The following is a 17,741-nucleotide window of genomic DNA, read 5'->3' as shown; positions in this document are numbered from 1 at the left end:
AATAAGTGTTGAAGCTATCATTTAAATTAAGCAGAAATGGTTATTTTCAGTGGTGCCATACACCATATTGTTGATATTAGCAAACAACTGATCATCCCATTAAGATTAGTCACACCATGTGGCTGAAATTAGTGAGGAAATGTGAGTCAGACATGCAATGGGTGCCATCTGTGGAAAATGTTTCAATGTAAGAAAACTTACATCTTCTTGGGTAACGCCAAGAAATTACTAATTAAGTGCAATCGTTGAGAGCTGTGCCACTTGTGGAAACTTGGCAGAGCATTATCGTGCCACCGTTTGTAATGTTAATGTCTGATCATTGCAAAGCGTGATCCTGCATGGTTGGACACACAGACTGTATATCTAATGGACAAACCCTCTGGGTCAGTCGCTCATATGTTTTGTGAAAATGGCTTTTGAAGCTCAAATAGTGCAGCTTTGGATGTCGTCATACTGGCAGCGTTTCTTCTGTCGAAGCCCCTGCCAAATCATAAATGGGTAAAGTGTTCAAAAACTGCATGTGAAATAGATAAGACAAATGAAGCCTGAATACACCCCCATCTTGGAGTTACTAAACCTTGGTTCACGTGTTTTATTGATACATATTTTTTTGTGGACTAGGTGGTAGCTTTCATGAGGGGTGGTTTGTGTGCAGGTATTAAAAATTGACAGGCTTTTTGCTAACTTCGGAGTAACAGTGGAGCTAACGTCACCAATACGGACACGTACCTGCTACCGGTGCCAATGTTCAAATGAAATATCATAAAAACGCCACTCATTGGGATAGCACATAGTTCTTAGATGATCCGTTAGTACAATCTAACCATAGAACAAGCCATATGATCTCAGCTATTTGTAATAAAACGGAAGAACTGAACTAAAATACTAAACTCAACAAAATGCTTCTCTGACAAAGTCAGCAATTGGAATCAAAGTTAAGCATTAAGGACTAAACACTTGGAATCAGGATCTAAGAGCAATCAGGATCAAAGATAAAGATCAGTGACTGGAGACACATAAGTTAGGAACGTGAGTAATGATTAGCACAGAGTTTGAAAGTTCAGTAATCAGACTATTGTTGAGGATAAATGATCAGAGACAAAAGTCAGGAATATTAGCAGGATTAACAATCAGGAAACTTGCTAACCAGTTGCGACCTCTGTAGAGCCTCGGCCATCATCAGGGACTACGCTCATCCAAGACACTATATGTTTGTCCTGTTACCCTCTGTGAGGCACTACAGGTCACTCAAAACCTGGACTAACAGACTCAACCATAGCTTCTTCCCTACAGCAATACTCACCTTAAATGGACTCAAATAGCACAACATAATGGATATGAAACATTATCTGCAATACCAGCACCATTTTCTTTAGCTGCTACATTTATTTATGTATTTTTGGATCTATGAATGATTGATTGAATGTGTGGAGGATGTGTTATTTTTAGTTTATGGCACCATACAGCACTCAGTAAAGGCATTCCAATTCTGGATCAAAGTTCAGTGATTAGGATCAAAGAGTATACATCAATAGTCAGGAACGTGGACAAAAACAAGCAAACAGGTTCTACATTCAGGGACCAGCATCAAAAGTATTGATTTGAATCAATGATGAAAGATAAATGACAAAAATCTGGGGAATTAGGAAGGATTAGCAATCAGGATCAAAGTTCTTTGATCAGGATAAAAAAAGTATCAAATGGGAAAAACAGTCAGATGCAAACATCAAAAGTCAAGAATATGACAGGAAGAAGGTTCTGTGATAGTAGAGAAGCTTGGTTCTGTGATAGTAGAGAAGCTTGAATATTCAACTGGACTGGGTTGCTGAACGTGAGGACATTTCGCGTTTAATCGCAGAAGCTTCCTCATAGTGTAGGGGATAACTGAAAAAATGCTTCAAATGGTGATGCAAGCACCAAATTTGGCACACATACTCCTTAGACATTACTCTTTTAAAAATGCCGGGTACCCACGTGAACTTTCAATAGGCGGCCAAGAAGGGGTCACTTGAAGTATTACACAGGGGTCAAAATTTAAAAATGCTCCAATCATATTGAAAGGTATTCCATATTAATTGTCTGATCATAAAGATTCCAAAAAGGTATAGTTTGGACTATCTGTGAATGAATTGTCTGGAGTTATGGGGTAAAAACAGCAAGAACACTGAGAAAGGTCAGTTTCAGTTTGTACAGGGGTCAAAAGTTACAGTTGCTCCAATTTTGGTAAAAAGTGGTGCAAATTACTGGTTGAGCTAATAGGATTAATAAATGTAATAGTTTTGACTGTGTTGTGTGCTTGGTTTGCAAAGTAAAGGTTAAACAATATCAGCATCCATTGGATTCTATGACATGTGACATATGCTACCCTGTAACATGACAACTTTAACTTTTGACCCCTGTACAAATTGAAATTGACCTTTGTCACTGTTCTTGCTGTTTTTACCCCATAACTCCAGAACATTCATTCACAGATAGTCCAAACTATACCTTTTTGGAATCTTTATGATCAGACAAATAATATGGAATACCTTTCAATATGATAGGAGTATTTTTAAATTTTGACCCCTGTGTAATACTTCAATTGACCCCTTCTGGCCCGCTATTGAAAGTTCACGTGGGTACCCAGCATTTTTAAAAGAGTAATATCTAAGGCAGGGGTGCTCAAGTTCGGTCCTCGAGAGCTACCTTCCTGATACTCTTAGTTGTCTCCCTGCTCCAACACACCTGAATCCAATGAAAGGCTTATTAAAAGCCTGCTAACGAGTCTTTCACTGGATTCAGGTGTGTTGGAGCAGGGAGACAACTAAGAGTATCAGGAAGGTAGCTCTCGAGGACCGAACTTGAGCACCCCTGATCTAAGGAGTATGTGTGCCAAATTTGGTGCTTGCATCACCATTTGAAGGATCCCTCAGTAAATATTCACTTATCTGCTGCACTATCAGCTAAAATTCTTGCTCTGGTAGTCTGACAAGAAGAAGAGGAGTGTCTCTCCCTTATTCAGCAGGAGTAAGGGAAAAACTACAGATGATCTTCAGACAGCACAAAATCCCAGTTTACTTTAAACCTGTTAACACCTTGAGACAGAAATTAGTTCGCCCTCAGGACAGGATCCCTAGTTACAAACAGAACAATGTAGTGTATTCTATCAGATGTCAGGAAAACACTACATAGGTGTAACAAACACTACATAGGTGAGACTAAGCAGCCGTTGCACAAAAGACTATACCAGCACCGCAGAGAGGGCGCCGGTGGACCTCTGTCTGCAGTTCATCTCCACCTTAAAGACACTAACCACACGTTTGAGGACAAGGAAGTTAAAATCTTAGCCAGAGAAAAGAAATGGTTTGAGAGGGGTGTGAAGGAAGCAATGTATGTGAAACACTTGAAAGCCAGCCTTAACCGGGGAGGGGGTCTGAGACACGCTTTGTCCCCTGCTTACAATGGGGTACTCAGGTCAAAGCAGTTTCAGTCTTTTGTTCATGGTAATGGGTCATTCACATAGTCAGGAGAGTCGTCAGGAGAGGCATCAGTCCCATCGTTAGGATGGACAGCTGCCCTGTCATTAGGAGGGTGCTAACTAGAGCAATTGTTAGTCACTAGCCAATAGCAGTCTGTCTCTTGGTAGGAGGGATGTGGTTAGGTTTAAACCTCCAACTTTTGCTGGCTTCTGTTATTCTTCTTTACAAGAGCCAAGTCAGAAGTCAGACTACCAGAGCAAGAATTTTAGCTCAGGAAGCTTCTGCGATTAGAAGCGACACGTCCTCGCATCAAGTAACCCAGTGCAGTCGAAGATTCAAGCTTCTCTCTACTCTACTATGGAAATCACCTGCACAACTGAAAGCCTTCCAGCAATCAGTATCAAAGATCAGTAAGGTCCCCTTCACACATAGTGCGAATTTGGTCAAATTGCCCATCAAGTGCGCATGAAGCGGGAGTCGTATGCAAAATGTGTAAAATTGTAGCTGCCTCTAATGCCTCGTAGACTTATTGCTATAACTATTTGTGCACACCAGCAGCTGAAAGACAGAGTGTGCACTGTGCAAGCCCAGTGAACCCTCTCACGGCAAGTGTTGGCCAAATTCCAGGTGACACACACAAACATCTAACACTGCTCATTTGGCACTTGCATGGGAATTCGCACTATTAACATGACAACAGTCAGCAGAAAATCATTGTTGAGCTGCATGTGAAATTTGTATAAGTGCCCAACGAGTGTGGCTTTGCAAACAGACACTGACACATTGGCATGTGCGCTGAACTGACAGGGGGTGTGTCCGCCAACAGGAGCAGTTGTGGAGATCTGTGGTTCTGGATGTCACAGCTGGGGAGCACATACCGTGTTTGGACGGACATGGACTAACAACTGTCCATTGTGACATGCACGTTTCTGCTTTCTGTCCTCACGTGGACATAGATAATAACATATACTGATGTGGCCACGGACTGCAGCGAGCGAGCACGCGCACATTGACAGGCTACCCCCAGGTTGAAACGGACCATCAAATCATAACATGCAGTGGGTGAAATGAATGTCACATCAACCACATGAGCTCTGTTCCACATGATGCAGTGTCAATTCTGCAGTGCACCCGCCACAAGAAACACGTGTCGGGCAGGAGACGGGTGCAGGGCCGGCTGGACACACCAGACCAGTAGATTTGGACATGATGAGAGCGCACTGCTTCTCATTCATGTCATTTCATAGCTGTATGTCTGTGACCATGAGTCATCTACAGATGAACAGACGGATCATACTTGTATTGTTCGCTTGATAAGAGGGATTCAATAAAATGTGGTGTTTTTATATGGTGTGCATTTTTTAAATACATCTATGTCCTTTTTGAATTTTATTTTTAATACTTTTCTTGATTTTTGAAAAAAAGGAGAGAAAGAAAGAACAGAAGAGGAAATTACAGAACATACAGACCACATTTAACAAACATTCAGAGCAATTAGGATGTCCATGTCCTTCCTGATATCAGGCAGTTTCCCGCAACCTTCATACGATAGTGATGGTACCTCAGTGTTAAAGTTTCTGACTGGCAGTCAGAGCTTTTGGAAAGTGTGGGTTCAATTCCCGTGAGAGGCATGTAATAATTTTTTATTTTCACAGCAGCTGCGCAATGGGTAACCCCGCGTGCACGAAACTGTTGCAGCATGTATTTTTTATTTTATTTTTCTTCACAGCAGCTGCACGATGTAGTTACACATCGTGCAGCTGCTGGCACTGTGTTCCCGTGTGCACAAACCGTCGCAGCGGCATCGTGCACACCTGCCCGTCGGCGCAATGTTTGTGTGGTTCACTTGTACGAGCCCTTTTGCCGTGAGTCGCCTTGAGTTGTACTTATTCATACTATGTGTGAAGGGGTGCTAATCAGAGTAATGTTTTATCTGAGGGGCATACCATATGCCACAGAATGTGGTTGTCAATATCCCCAGGTTCTGATTCTGCCCTGGGTGACCTCTCTGCATGTCTCTCCACTCTTTCCTGTCTTTTCCAGTTTCAGTAATAAAGAATGAAACCTTATTTTTAAAAAGGTGAGTAATCAGGTTCAAATTCACTGTTTCATGTACACATCTTCTCAACAGCTATCGCTTCACACAGACTGAATTGTAATGTTTTCTTCTTATTATTTGGTTTGTTTGTTTGCGGTTGTAGTTTCTCTATTTTGTTTTTATTCTCAAGCACAGCTGTTGGAACAGACTGCAAAGCCTTCAAGCATTTTATCCTTTATTTCTTTGCTCTCACACTCAAATTGTGACACTAAACTGAAAATTAAACTAACAGTTGTTTTGATATAATACTAAACTTTCAGTGAGTTATTGATTGTTTGTTGTGCTGTCTACTGCTTCAACATATAATATAGAATGCAATACTAAAGTACCCTCTGCTGTATGAGCATAAAAAATAGGAAACGCCACATGTACATAGTTTCACTTGGCCAGATCATGCACCAGCACCAATATACTGCCCTGGTGGACAAACCATACCATAAAATGTGACCTTTTGAACCTGAAAGTAGGCCAAGTTCAGCAGCCTTCAATGTCCTGCAAGTTCATTATCCTGAGATCACACCCTGTAAATGTAATGTTGCAACAACAGAGAGAATGGATGTAATGAATGAAACTGTAGAAAGAATGTGACCTTTTGACCTCTTAAAATAGGTAAAGGTTAGCCATCTTTGAACTTGTCCAAGGTCTGTGTCCCAAGAATACTCCCTGTGAATTTGAAGACCCTGGCAGCAATACGACTGGACCTATGCTGAACACAGACGAACGGACAGATGGACAGATGCAAAGTTTTCACACCTGATGGCCATATTTTGGCCTTGGGTAAAAATTATGCAGTTAATGGTTTCTAAAGCGAAGGGAAATATTGGCCCGGTGGAATTTGGGTTGAGCTCAGCATATGCTGCAAATTCAATGTCCAGAAAAAAAGAACCATGCAATAAAACCTTTTAAAAGTGAAAATAATATTTTATTATTAAAACCTTATGACAAGAGGCAATAGTACTTTGTAAAGGAGTTCAGTTGGACAGTGCTGTTACCTGAATTAAATGCATATCCACTTGCATTAGAATGGCACAGCCTGAAAGAAGGGTACACATCAGCACAAAACACACACACATACAGATTGGGAAAAAAAGGTTTTTGAGCTCCAGGAAACAAGAGCTGCATGCTTGTGTAACCTTTGCATGAATTAGTACAAGCTCACCTGTTCAGAGCTGATCCCACATGAGCATTTTTAATTTTATATTGCATTTTTAATTTTGCGCTACAGTGCCCAGCTGACCTTGCTTCCTGAGCCTCATTATTCTTATTCGTTAAATGATATGGAAAATCTACTTCTGAAGATACTGTAATGGTAAATATTTCTGTTATGCTACGTGATGGGGGGAAGCAATCCACAATTGATAGTATTATTTTACTGTACAGTAGTGTTCAGAATAATAGTAGTGCTATGTGACTAAAAAGATTAATCCAGGTTTTGAGTATATTTCTTATTGTTACATGGGAAACAAGGTACCAGTAGATTCTCACAAATCCAACAAGACCAAGCATTCATGATATTCACACTCTTAAGGCTATGAAATTGGGCTATTAGTTAAAAAAAAGTAGAAAAGGGGGTGTTCACAATAATAGTAGTGTGGCATTCAATCAGTGAGTTTGTGAATTTTGTGGAACAAACAGGTGTGAATCAGGTGTCCCCTATTTAAGGATGAAGCCAGCACATGTTGGACATGCTTTTCTCTTTGAAAGCCTGAGGAAAATGGGACGTTCAAGACATTGTTCAGAAGAACAGCGTAGTTTGATTAAAAAGTTGATTGGAGAGGGGAAAACTTAAATGCAGGTGCAAAAAATTATAGGCTATTCATCTACAATGATCTCCAATGCTTTAAAATGGACAAAAAAAACCAGAGACACGTGGAAGAAAATGGAAAACAGCCATCAAAATGGATAGAAGAATAACCAGAATGGCAAAGGCTCACCCAATGATCAGCTCCAGGATGATCAAAGACAGTCTGGAGTTACCTGTAAGTGCTGTGACAGTTAGAAGAAGCCTGTGTGAAGCTAATTTATTTGCAAGAATCCCTCGCAAAGTCCCTCTGTTAAATAAAAGACATGTGCAGAAGAGGTTACAATGCGCCAAAGAACACATCAACTGGCCTAAAGAGAAATGGAGGAATATTTTGTGGACTGATGAGAGTAAAATTGTTCTTTTTGGGTCCAAGGGCCGCAGACAGTTTGTGAGACGACCCCCAAACTCTGAATTCAAGCCACAGTTCACAGTGAAGACAGTGAAGCATGGTGGTGCAAGCATCATGATATGGGCATGCTTCATGATATGGGCATGAAACATGCCCATATCATGATGCTTGCACCACTGTCTTTGATCATCCTGGAGCTGATCAATGGGTGAGCCTTTGCCATTCTGGCTATTCTTCTATCCATTTTGATGGCTGTTTTCCATTTTCTTCTTTCTTCTCTGTTTTTTTTTTTTTTTGTCCATTTTAAAGCATTAGAGATCATTGTAGATGAACAGCCTATAATTTTTTGCACCTGTGTATAAGTTTTCCCCTCTCCAATCAACTTTTTAATCAAACTACGCTGTTCTTCTGAACAATGTCTTGAACGTCCCATTTTCCTCAGGCTTTCAAAGAGAAAAGCATGTTCAACAGGTGCTGGCTTCATCCTTAAATAGGGGACACCTGATTCACACCTGTTTGTTCCACAAAAGTGACGAACTCACTGACTGAATGCCACACTACTATTATTGTGAACACCCCCTTTTCTACTTTTTTTTAACTAATAGCCCAATTTCATAGCCTTAAGAGTGTGCATATCATGAATGCTTGGTCTTGTTGGATTTGTGAGAATCTACTGGTACCTTGTTTCCCATGTAACAATAAGAAATATACTCAAAACTTGGATTAATCTTTTTAGTCACATAATTCTGAACACTATTGTAAATACTTTATTCATTGTCGTTTTCGGAGCATTTCCTCCCCCCGTCTTGTATCCACCATATCTATTGTCAATAATCCTATCAAGGCTGTGCCTTTTGTAATTTTCAAGAGTAACAGTCAAGTCGGTCTGGGAGCATACTCCAGTATCATGTGTCGCCACATCCACCACCACCACTATGGATTCACTCTGGGTCCTGAATGGCACCCACTGTGGCTGACAACCAGTCCACTTCAGGAAAGTAACCATCAACCTGTGGGAGCCAGGTTAAATGTGGGCATTCCCTTTGACTCTTCCAGTGGCTGGAGTCCTCCACCCTATGGTGCCTACATGCTGGATCATGCACAGAGGAATATGCCATGTGGCCAAAATGTCACAGCTGACATTTTCAAGTACAAGTGATACTTCTTGTCCTAGTTTCACAAAGTAACCATTTGTTTGACATCAGTACCCAAAGGATCCAAATAGGCCTCATACAGACACCCAGTCCTTGCCAAGTCTCACAACCATACAGTGAGGGAGGAAATACCAGGAGCCAAAAGACTTGGACATTCATTCTCATGCAAAGATATCAACATCACCAAACATCTGTCCAGTGGGCTCATGACTCTATAAGCTCTTCTCAGTGTAACGACTATGGCCAGACACATATCCTTACAGAATCACAGGTTGCCTTAATTTTCCACGTTTAACAAAGAACTAAATCTCTAGCTTCAACGAACAGTCCCTATGGATCAAAGACACTTGTTATTATATTGTTATGTTATTATATTGTTATTATCTTGTTATTATACTTAACACAGATGAAATTTCAGTTTAATGTGATTCTTTAATGTGATGTTATGAGTTTTCCTTTTAAATAATCTTGGTGCATGTTTAAATGTTACTTGTTGAATTATTAATTAATCCTCATGGTGAAAACACTTTAATTCCTTCTTCTAAGATGGTTTTCTAAGATGATACAGTCAGCTTATATTTTGTGAGCCGAAGAAGAAAGAAAGTATATGTCATTTATTGTATCTGATGTGTTTTTAAATTCCTTTCCATTGGAAGAAACCTGAGGCCAAGTGGGCAGAGCGTATGGCCATGTGTGTAGCTTCTTTAAAATGACCCTGAGACAAAGAAACGCTCTCTTCCAAACGCTTTTCAGTGTACGTACTTTCTCCTTCTTTGTCTCTGGATGTCTTCAGCTCTTAGCATTCTGTGATCCTCCATTTTTATTCAGCTCTTAGCATTCTGTGATTCTCCATTTTTCTAAGTCCTTAGTCTTAGCTCATGGCTTTTGTTTCATTGTTTTGTTGTTTGATGAATCTAACCTTTAAAGCATGAGTCAAGTTATCTGAGCTTTGAAGACAATTTCCTAGCTCAGTTTTTCAAATTAAGAGCAAATTTGCGAGTCCTGAAATTCTTCCTTTTCAGCTTAATAATCAAAGGTCTTGTGTTAACTTTAATTTTTCCTTCACAACTTTGTTTGGCAAGCCTTGAATTTTTAATACATTTTTGGAAGTCACCGGAGCATTTTTGACAACAAACACCAAATCCTTCATCCTGGGTCAGTCGGTGAACCATATGTCTATGAAACCACTGTCCCAGGTTGCTGGGAAACCAACCAAGCAGTCCCCATACATGTAGTCATCTGGGAGAATCTATGGGTTTAACCTCAATCTTGGTCAATTGAAGGAGGCTAGAAAAGGCCGACCAGGAACGGGACTAGACCAAACCTCTTCACTCCACCCAATCCAAAGGACCCAGATACTGTAAGTGAACCTTCAAGTGTTCCAATGGTCATTGTTGTCATTGATGCAAAGTAGCCTTCTTTGTTTAATTTTCTTAATAATGACAATAATTTTTGAACCCAAAATTCACCACTAAATTCCAACCAGGTTGATTCTTATTAATTTCTATATTTAGTGCCTCATTCTTTTGTTTTTCCTTGCTTTTTGCAGCTCTCATCAGCATATCTTCTCAGTATCCATATTGTCAAATTCTCAGTCACGTGTTTGTACCTGTACATATGTAAATAAATCTGTAAACATTACACCGCTTGTGTTGTCTTGTGTCCAGCTGAAGACAGATGTTTAATCAATCGTATCCAGAACCTATGATTTTCAGATCAACAACTGATTAAAATCAATCATAGCAGATGGTCCTGTGCGTCTAAAGCAGGTGGTGCCCCTCTTGAGGTAATTAAATTTCAGATTTAATTAAATATTGTTTTAACTTTTAGCCGCTACACCAGGCATCTTTTAATCTGAAAAGCTGATGATCTAGAGACACATATGTCACTGAAGAGATAAGTAAATGGCTGTACACCTTTTACACTTTCACCGTATACAGATACACATCTGATGGCCATGTCCAGATCATCACTGAAAGGCTGGAACTCAGTCTTGATTGAGGCACCGATTCACTCTGCTTCTCAAGTGCTGCTATCAGGGTAGCCATTGGTTTCAAAAAGATCACAGCATCATTCATGAAGTCAAGGTCAGTATACCAGTGGCTGTGCTGTCTTTGGTAGTAAGGATCGATCCTTACCACTAAATGCAGCGCAGCCACTGGTTTCCACTTCACAACCCAAAAATCAGTTCACACCATCATTTGACAGTGTAGGATCCAGAACAAATCCTCAAAGAAGAGTTACTGTGAAAAATGGAATAAATCTTATCTGATACGAATTTGACTGAACATACTAAGATTCATTTATCAAAGCAGTAATAACAAGCTGATTTGATGTACTCAGAACATAATCAGCTCTATATCATATGTGAACTGCTTTAAGAGCAGCGCTGAAATTGTAATGCAATGTTTTGACTGACCATCCTTAATACTATCAAGACACATAATTAATAGAACAGTGCAACAGCTTCAGAGCTACTTGTCATCCTGTAAACAGAATGACAGACAACCAAGATGCTTATCAGGAAAAAAGGGTAATGTTTTTCTGCATCACTTTCTCACAAATCTTGTTAACATGAAAATATAAAAAGTCTGCCTGAGGTTTCTTACTTAAAAAGTACCCTAGAGAGGTTTTCCTTACCACTGTTGCCTAAGTGCTTGCTCAGAGTAATGGGGAAAAGGCAGACTTTATCCTTGCAAAGCATTTTGAGGTGACTTATGATTTGGCACTATATAAATATATTAAACTGAGGGCAGCGCCATGGCTTCGTGGTTAGCACTGTCGCCTCACAGCAAGAATGTCCTGAGCTCGCGTCTCACCTGGTCGTTTCTGTGTGGAGTTTGCATGTTCATGTGGGTTTCCACCCACTTCCAAAGACATGCCGGTTGGGTGAACTGGAGGCTTTAAATTGACCATAGGTGTCAGTGAATGTGTTATTCTGTCTATATGTGGTCTTGCAATGAACTGACAGGCTGTCCAGAGTGTACCCTGCCTTTCTTCCAGTGACCGCTGGGAAAGGCTCCAGCCACCCATGAGCCTTATTTGGAATAAAGATATTGAAAATGGAATGAACAGAACTGACAGTAGCAATCTGAAGTACAGCTTCAAACATTTAGCATAATTACTCTGGGGATACCTGTGTACGAGTCCAGCCTGTAACTTTTTAAATCTAAGTGATGGAGAATAAGATGGAACATTATGGAATGAATTCTTTCTCTTGCCTGGTTCCATTTGACTTGTAGTTGGCAGAGCAGATTCTGGATGGCTCCACATGTTAATGTTCATGTAGAATAATTTGGGGTGGCATGCTGGAGGGGTTGCCAGGTGCCCCTTCTGTGCAGTATGGGTTTTCACCTGGGTGGTTGCTCTGCAACAGCAGAATGCCCTACCTTTGGCTCCAGTGCAGGGATCTTGGGCCCAGAGGGCACGGCAGTGCTTGAGGGTATCTCCAGCTCTTGCCTTGGTGGGTGGTGTCATGGGTCATGAGCCTGCTTTCTGTAAGGTTTTGAGTACACAATGTCCTATATCTCATAGTCAAAGGCCTGATTTCCTCCTAAATGCAAGGTGGTCAGGTGCACCTCTATTATGGGGTGAGTGGATTTTATTTGCCATGGTGGTGCCATGGTCCTTATCTCCAGGTGGGACGGGGTGTTGGTCTTACCACTGTGCAAGTTCTCTCTTGTTATGGCGCTGCTGTTCTTGCAGGTTGGGAGCTGTGTAGCACTGATGCAACTCCTCACATATCACATAGCGAGTTCACACACATATGCACGCAAACATTCATGCAACTCACATTTCCTCAGTATACCCTCATACCTATGAAACTCTGCATATTTGTATAATTGGTGTCATAGTAATGATCACCTCCTCTGCTATGGTCATACTGTACCCTGCAAAAATAGCTGAGAGAACAGTCAGATAAAGTCAAATAAAGACTGTTAAGCCCATATATGCTTCTCAAAATAATTAGACAAACTCAGTGCTCCCTTAATTATTTTGAGCAGTATATATATATATATATATATATATATATATATATATATATATATAAGAATTCACCTCTTTCACTGCCCATCCCTTCAGTTTGGAAGCATATTTTGATCGTTTAAACAATAAATTCTCAATCCTTTCTTCTTTCCTGAATTATGCTCTCATTATCTATCACTTAATGTATTTCATCTCTCTCTGAGACTTAATCCTAACTTCATTAGTGCTTTCTCTTTGTCCATGCATCTCAAATTGCCAATGGCAGCAGGATTTTAGCAGAGTCTGGCTAAATGAGAGGCACGCTGGCCTATCTATTATTCATAAAGCTACCCACATCAGCCTTTGGCTTTGCCGGTCCTGACCTCATATGCTTCTTTGCTGTGGTAAGGCTGCACAGTTTGCAAACAGCCTTGGCTCCTGAATTTTACTGAGCACCACATTCTAACTGTTAAATGTAGAATGCACATTTACCCTGACACTGAAGGCTTGTGTCAAGGATCATAAATGACTTCAATCCCCATGGTTTTTGTTTAATGAGGTATGAATATTTTTGGACATTAGCTATGCCTCAGGCAAGGTGATAGCAAATTGGTGCCAAAGTTGCCATACTTGGGGGAAAAAAATGCAGCTGAAACAGACCGATCCAACAGTGTGATCGATCCAAGAATAATAAATATTTAAAATCTGATTCTGAACTGATGCTGTTTGAATCTCTGGTCAGGTCTATGTCTAGAGTCATAGACGTATTTTGTAAAATACAATTCTTAACTTTATTGTTCCTTCTCAGTGCAGTAACGAGGAATTTCAATAAAATAAAATAAAAAATCTGATTAAAGTTAAGTGTTTATTCACATGTTGTACCGATCTGGTTTACTGGTGTTATTTACTCATGAGTTTTACTTATACCTACAGACTCACATACTACACACACACATATCTATCTATCTATCTATCTATACACACACACACACACACAAATAAATATATATATATATATATATATTATATAGTTTACATCATGGTTTATGTATGCTAGCCATACTGGCATAGTATGGTACTAAAACATGGGCTTCAGAGCCCTCTACAGTATTTTCAAAAACCTGTTGCATATATGCTACTCCAGTAGGACCACCCTGAAATTTCATCACTTTCTTTGCAAGTTACACTAAACCTTTTCACCGACTCTGGTGAAAATAACATTGTATGTATTTATGTTAACCTCCAAACTGTCACCATACAAATATTGCCTCGAGCACAAGTAGCAAATTTTCTTGAAATATTATAACAGAACACAAATTTAAAATAATAATAAGAAGAAGAAGTAGAAGTTTAGGCTTTTTTTTATTTTAAACAATGTGGGGGACAATATGTATTGAACATGTCACCATTTGTCTCAGTAAATATATTTATAAAGGTGCAATTGACATGAAATTTTCAGCAGACGGCAGCAACCCAAGTAATCCATAGATGCAAAGAAATCATTAACAAATAAATACAGAAATTAAGTTATGTGTGATAAAATGGAATCACGCAGTGAAAAAGTATTGAACACGCTCATTGGAATTTATTGAATATTTTGTACAAAAGCCTTTGTTGGTAATGACAGCTTCGAGATGTCTCCTGGATGGAGAAACTAGTCACATTCATTGCACAGATGTGATTTTGGCCCATTCTTCCACACAAACAGTCTTCAAATCTTGACGGTTCCATGGACCTCTTCTATGGACTCAGATCTTTAGATCTTTCCATAGATTTGTACTCGATTCGAGTTAGGTGGTTAGCTGGGCCATTCTAGCAGCTTTATTTTCATTCTCTGAAACCAGTTCAGAGTTTCTGTTATGGTTGGGACCACTAAACACGGGGGTTGGACCCCAGGATGCAGGCAGCTGGACAATAAAGGGTGGAGTGCAAACAAGGTGATTTAATTCTCAGGTGACAATGAATATACAAATAACAATCTCAGGTGATAAAGAACCAAAAAACAACACAGTCTGAGAGTGCATAAAAAATGAGCAAGTAAGAAAAAACAACTGTCAAAAAAGAGTGGCAGATTATACTCACAAGTAGATGAGCAGGTACAGGCATGACCAGGACCAAGAGTTGATGGGTAAGCATGACTGAGGACTAAGTGAAATGTAACTGACCGGCAAGCACATACAAACCAGAGAGAGCATAAATAAGGAATGGCTAAGCGACATCAGGTGTGCGCACGGCAAAGGGGCGAAAGTAAGGAGTGCACGTGAGACAGTATGGAACACAGGAAGATGATAAATTGAACAGACAATAACTGGTGACCGATAATACACAGCCATCACCGGGTGAGTAGAAAAACAAATCACAATGAACAAGCAGCACCGTGGAGTGAAGAGGAATCATGACACAAAAATGAATGACAGATTAATGACAGGTAAATGGAGTGCTTCAGTGGAGACACACCGAACAGAAGCGCTAAGAATAAAATAATCACATAACCAAACCAAACAATGACATTAACAGAAGCTGACACAGTGGAGAACAACTGGAAAGAACAGAAATACGGCAATGCATGACACAAAGAATAACGGGGAAACATGAGCAGAGCCCGAGGGGTGGTATCCCCTGCAACACGGAACTGACAGATGTCACGAGCAGCTGTCAGGCATATACACGATGGCTGGAGAACAGGGGGAAGAGACAATGAGAGAAACATTCATGCACTCCCGCATGGGCTTACCAGCACTGGGATACACAGAAGGACACGAGCACTACAACCCCTGGCAAAAATTATGGAATCACCGGCCTCGGAGGATGTTCATTCAGTTGTTTAATTTTGTAGAAAAAAAGCAGATAACAGACATGACACAAAACTAAAGTCATTTCAAATGGCAACTTTCTGGCTTTAAGAAACATTATAAGAAATCAAGAAAAAAAATTGTGGCAGTCAGTAACGGTTACTTTTTTAGACCAAGCAGAGGGAAAAAAATATGGACTCACTCAATTCTGAGGAAGAAATTATGGAATCACCTTGTAAATTTTCATCCCCAAAACTAACACCTGCATCAGATCAGATCTGCTCGCTAGTCTGCATCTAAAAAAGAGTGATCACACCTTGGAGAGCTGTTGCACCAAGTGGACTGACATGAATCATGGCTCCAACACGAGAGATGTCAATTGAAACAAAGGAGAGGATTGATAAACTCTTAAAAGAGGGCAAATCATCACGCAATGTTGCAAAAGATGTTGGTTGTTCACAGTCAGCTGTGTCTAAACTCTGGACCAAATACAAACAACATGGGAAGGTTGTTAAAGGCAAACATACTGGTAGACCAAGGAAGACATCAAAGCGTCAAGACAGAAAACTTAAAGCAATATGTCTCAAAAATCGAAAATGCACAACAAAACAAATGAGGAACGAATGGGAGGAAACTGGAGTCAACGTCTGTGACTGAACTGTAAGAAACCGCCTAAAGGAAATGGGATTTACATACAGAAAAGCTAAACAAAAGCCATCATTAACACCTAAACAGAAAAAAACAAGGTTACAATGAGCTAAGGAAAAGCAATCATGGACTGTGGATGATTGGATGAAAGTCATATTCAGTGATGAATCTCGAATCTGCATTGGGCAAGGTGATGATGCTGGAACTTTTGTTTGGTGCCGTTCCAATGAGATTTATAAAGATGACTGCCTGAAGAGAACATGTAAATTTGCACAGTCATTGATGATATGGGGCTGCATGTCAGGTAAAGGCACTGGGGAGATGGCTGTCATTACATCATCAATAAATGCACAAGTTTACGTTGATATGGACACTTTTCTTATCCCATCAATTGAAAGGATGTTTGGGGATGATGAAATCATTTTTCAAGATGATAATGCATCTTGCCATAGAGCAAAAACTGTGAAAACATTCCTTGCAAAAAGACACATAGGGTCAATGTCATGGCCTGCAAATAGTCCGGATCTTAATCCAACTGAAAATCTTTGGTAGAAGTTGAAGAAAATGGTCCATGACAAGGCTCCAACCTGCAAAGCTGATCTGGCAACAGCAATCAGAGAAAGTTGGAGCCAGATTGATGAAGAGAACTGTTTGTCACTCATTAAGTCCATGCCTCAGAGACTACAAGCTGTTATAAAAGCCAGAGGTGGTGCAACAAAATACTAGTGATGTGTTGGAGCATTCTTTTGTTTTTCATGATTCCGCAGATACTCTCACGCATTACAGACGGGAGACACACACACACACACGGAACATGCAGACCAAACCACACCGACACATAACTCGGGAGCAGTGTTGCTACAGTTACTTTGAAAAAGTAATCCAATTACTAATTACTCCTTGAAAAAGTAACTGAGTTACTTTAGTGATTACTCAATTTTAAAAGTAACTAAGTTAGATTACTAGTTACTTTAAGCACCTGCCAACAACACCTCCCTGCCACCTCAACATGAAAATGATAACCTGTTTTCCCAATACTCACGTATCAAGACGTGAGCATTGGGAAAATCACCTCTTCTTGACTTCAATGAACATAAATAGTTGTATTACAAAAAATAAAATTAAGACATCTTTCTTGACCTTATATTTAACTGTTGACAGCACTGTAATAGTAAAACTTGTTATTTCTAACCGAGATTGTTTATAAATGTAAGGATTAAATTCTTTAACATTTTTCTAACATTTAAATTCTCTCTAAACATTTTAGTTGTTTAAATTATTATTATAAGTAGTATTTTAAAAAGGTTTCAAAAGTGGACCTTTAATCTAGGGGTGTTGTGGGGGGGCTGCGTCTCTGCCCCACATCCTTCTGGATTCACCCCTGCTTTGGTGTATGAGCACATTTATTAATGCAGAACACAGACCTTACTGACAGGTAAGAAAGTTTCTAAGTGATGCGTTACTGGCATCAC

The sequence above is a fragment of the Thalassophryne amazonica genome, chromosome 11 (assembly GCF_902500255.1).
Source record: "Thalassophryne amazonica chromosome 11, fThaAma1.1, whole genome shotgun sequence".
Classification (NCBI taxonomy): Eukaryota; Metazoa; Chordata; class Actinopteri; order Batrachoidiformes; family Batrachoididae; genus Thalassophryne; species Thalassophryne amazonica.
Note: the sequence above shows the minus strand (reverse complement) of the source record.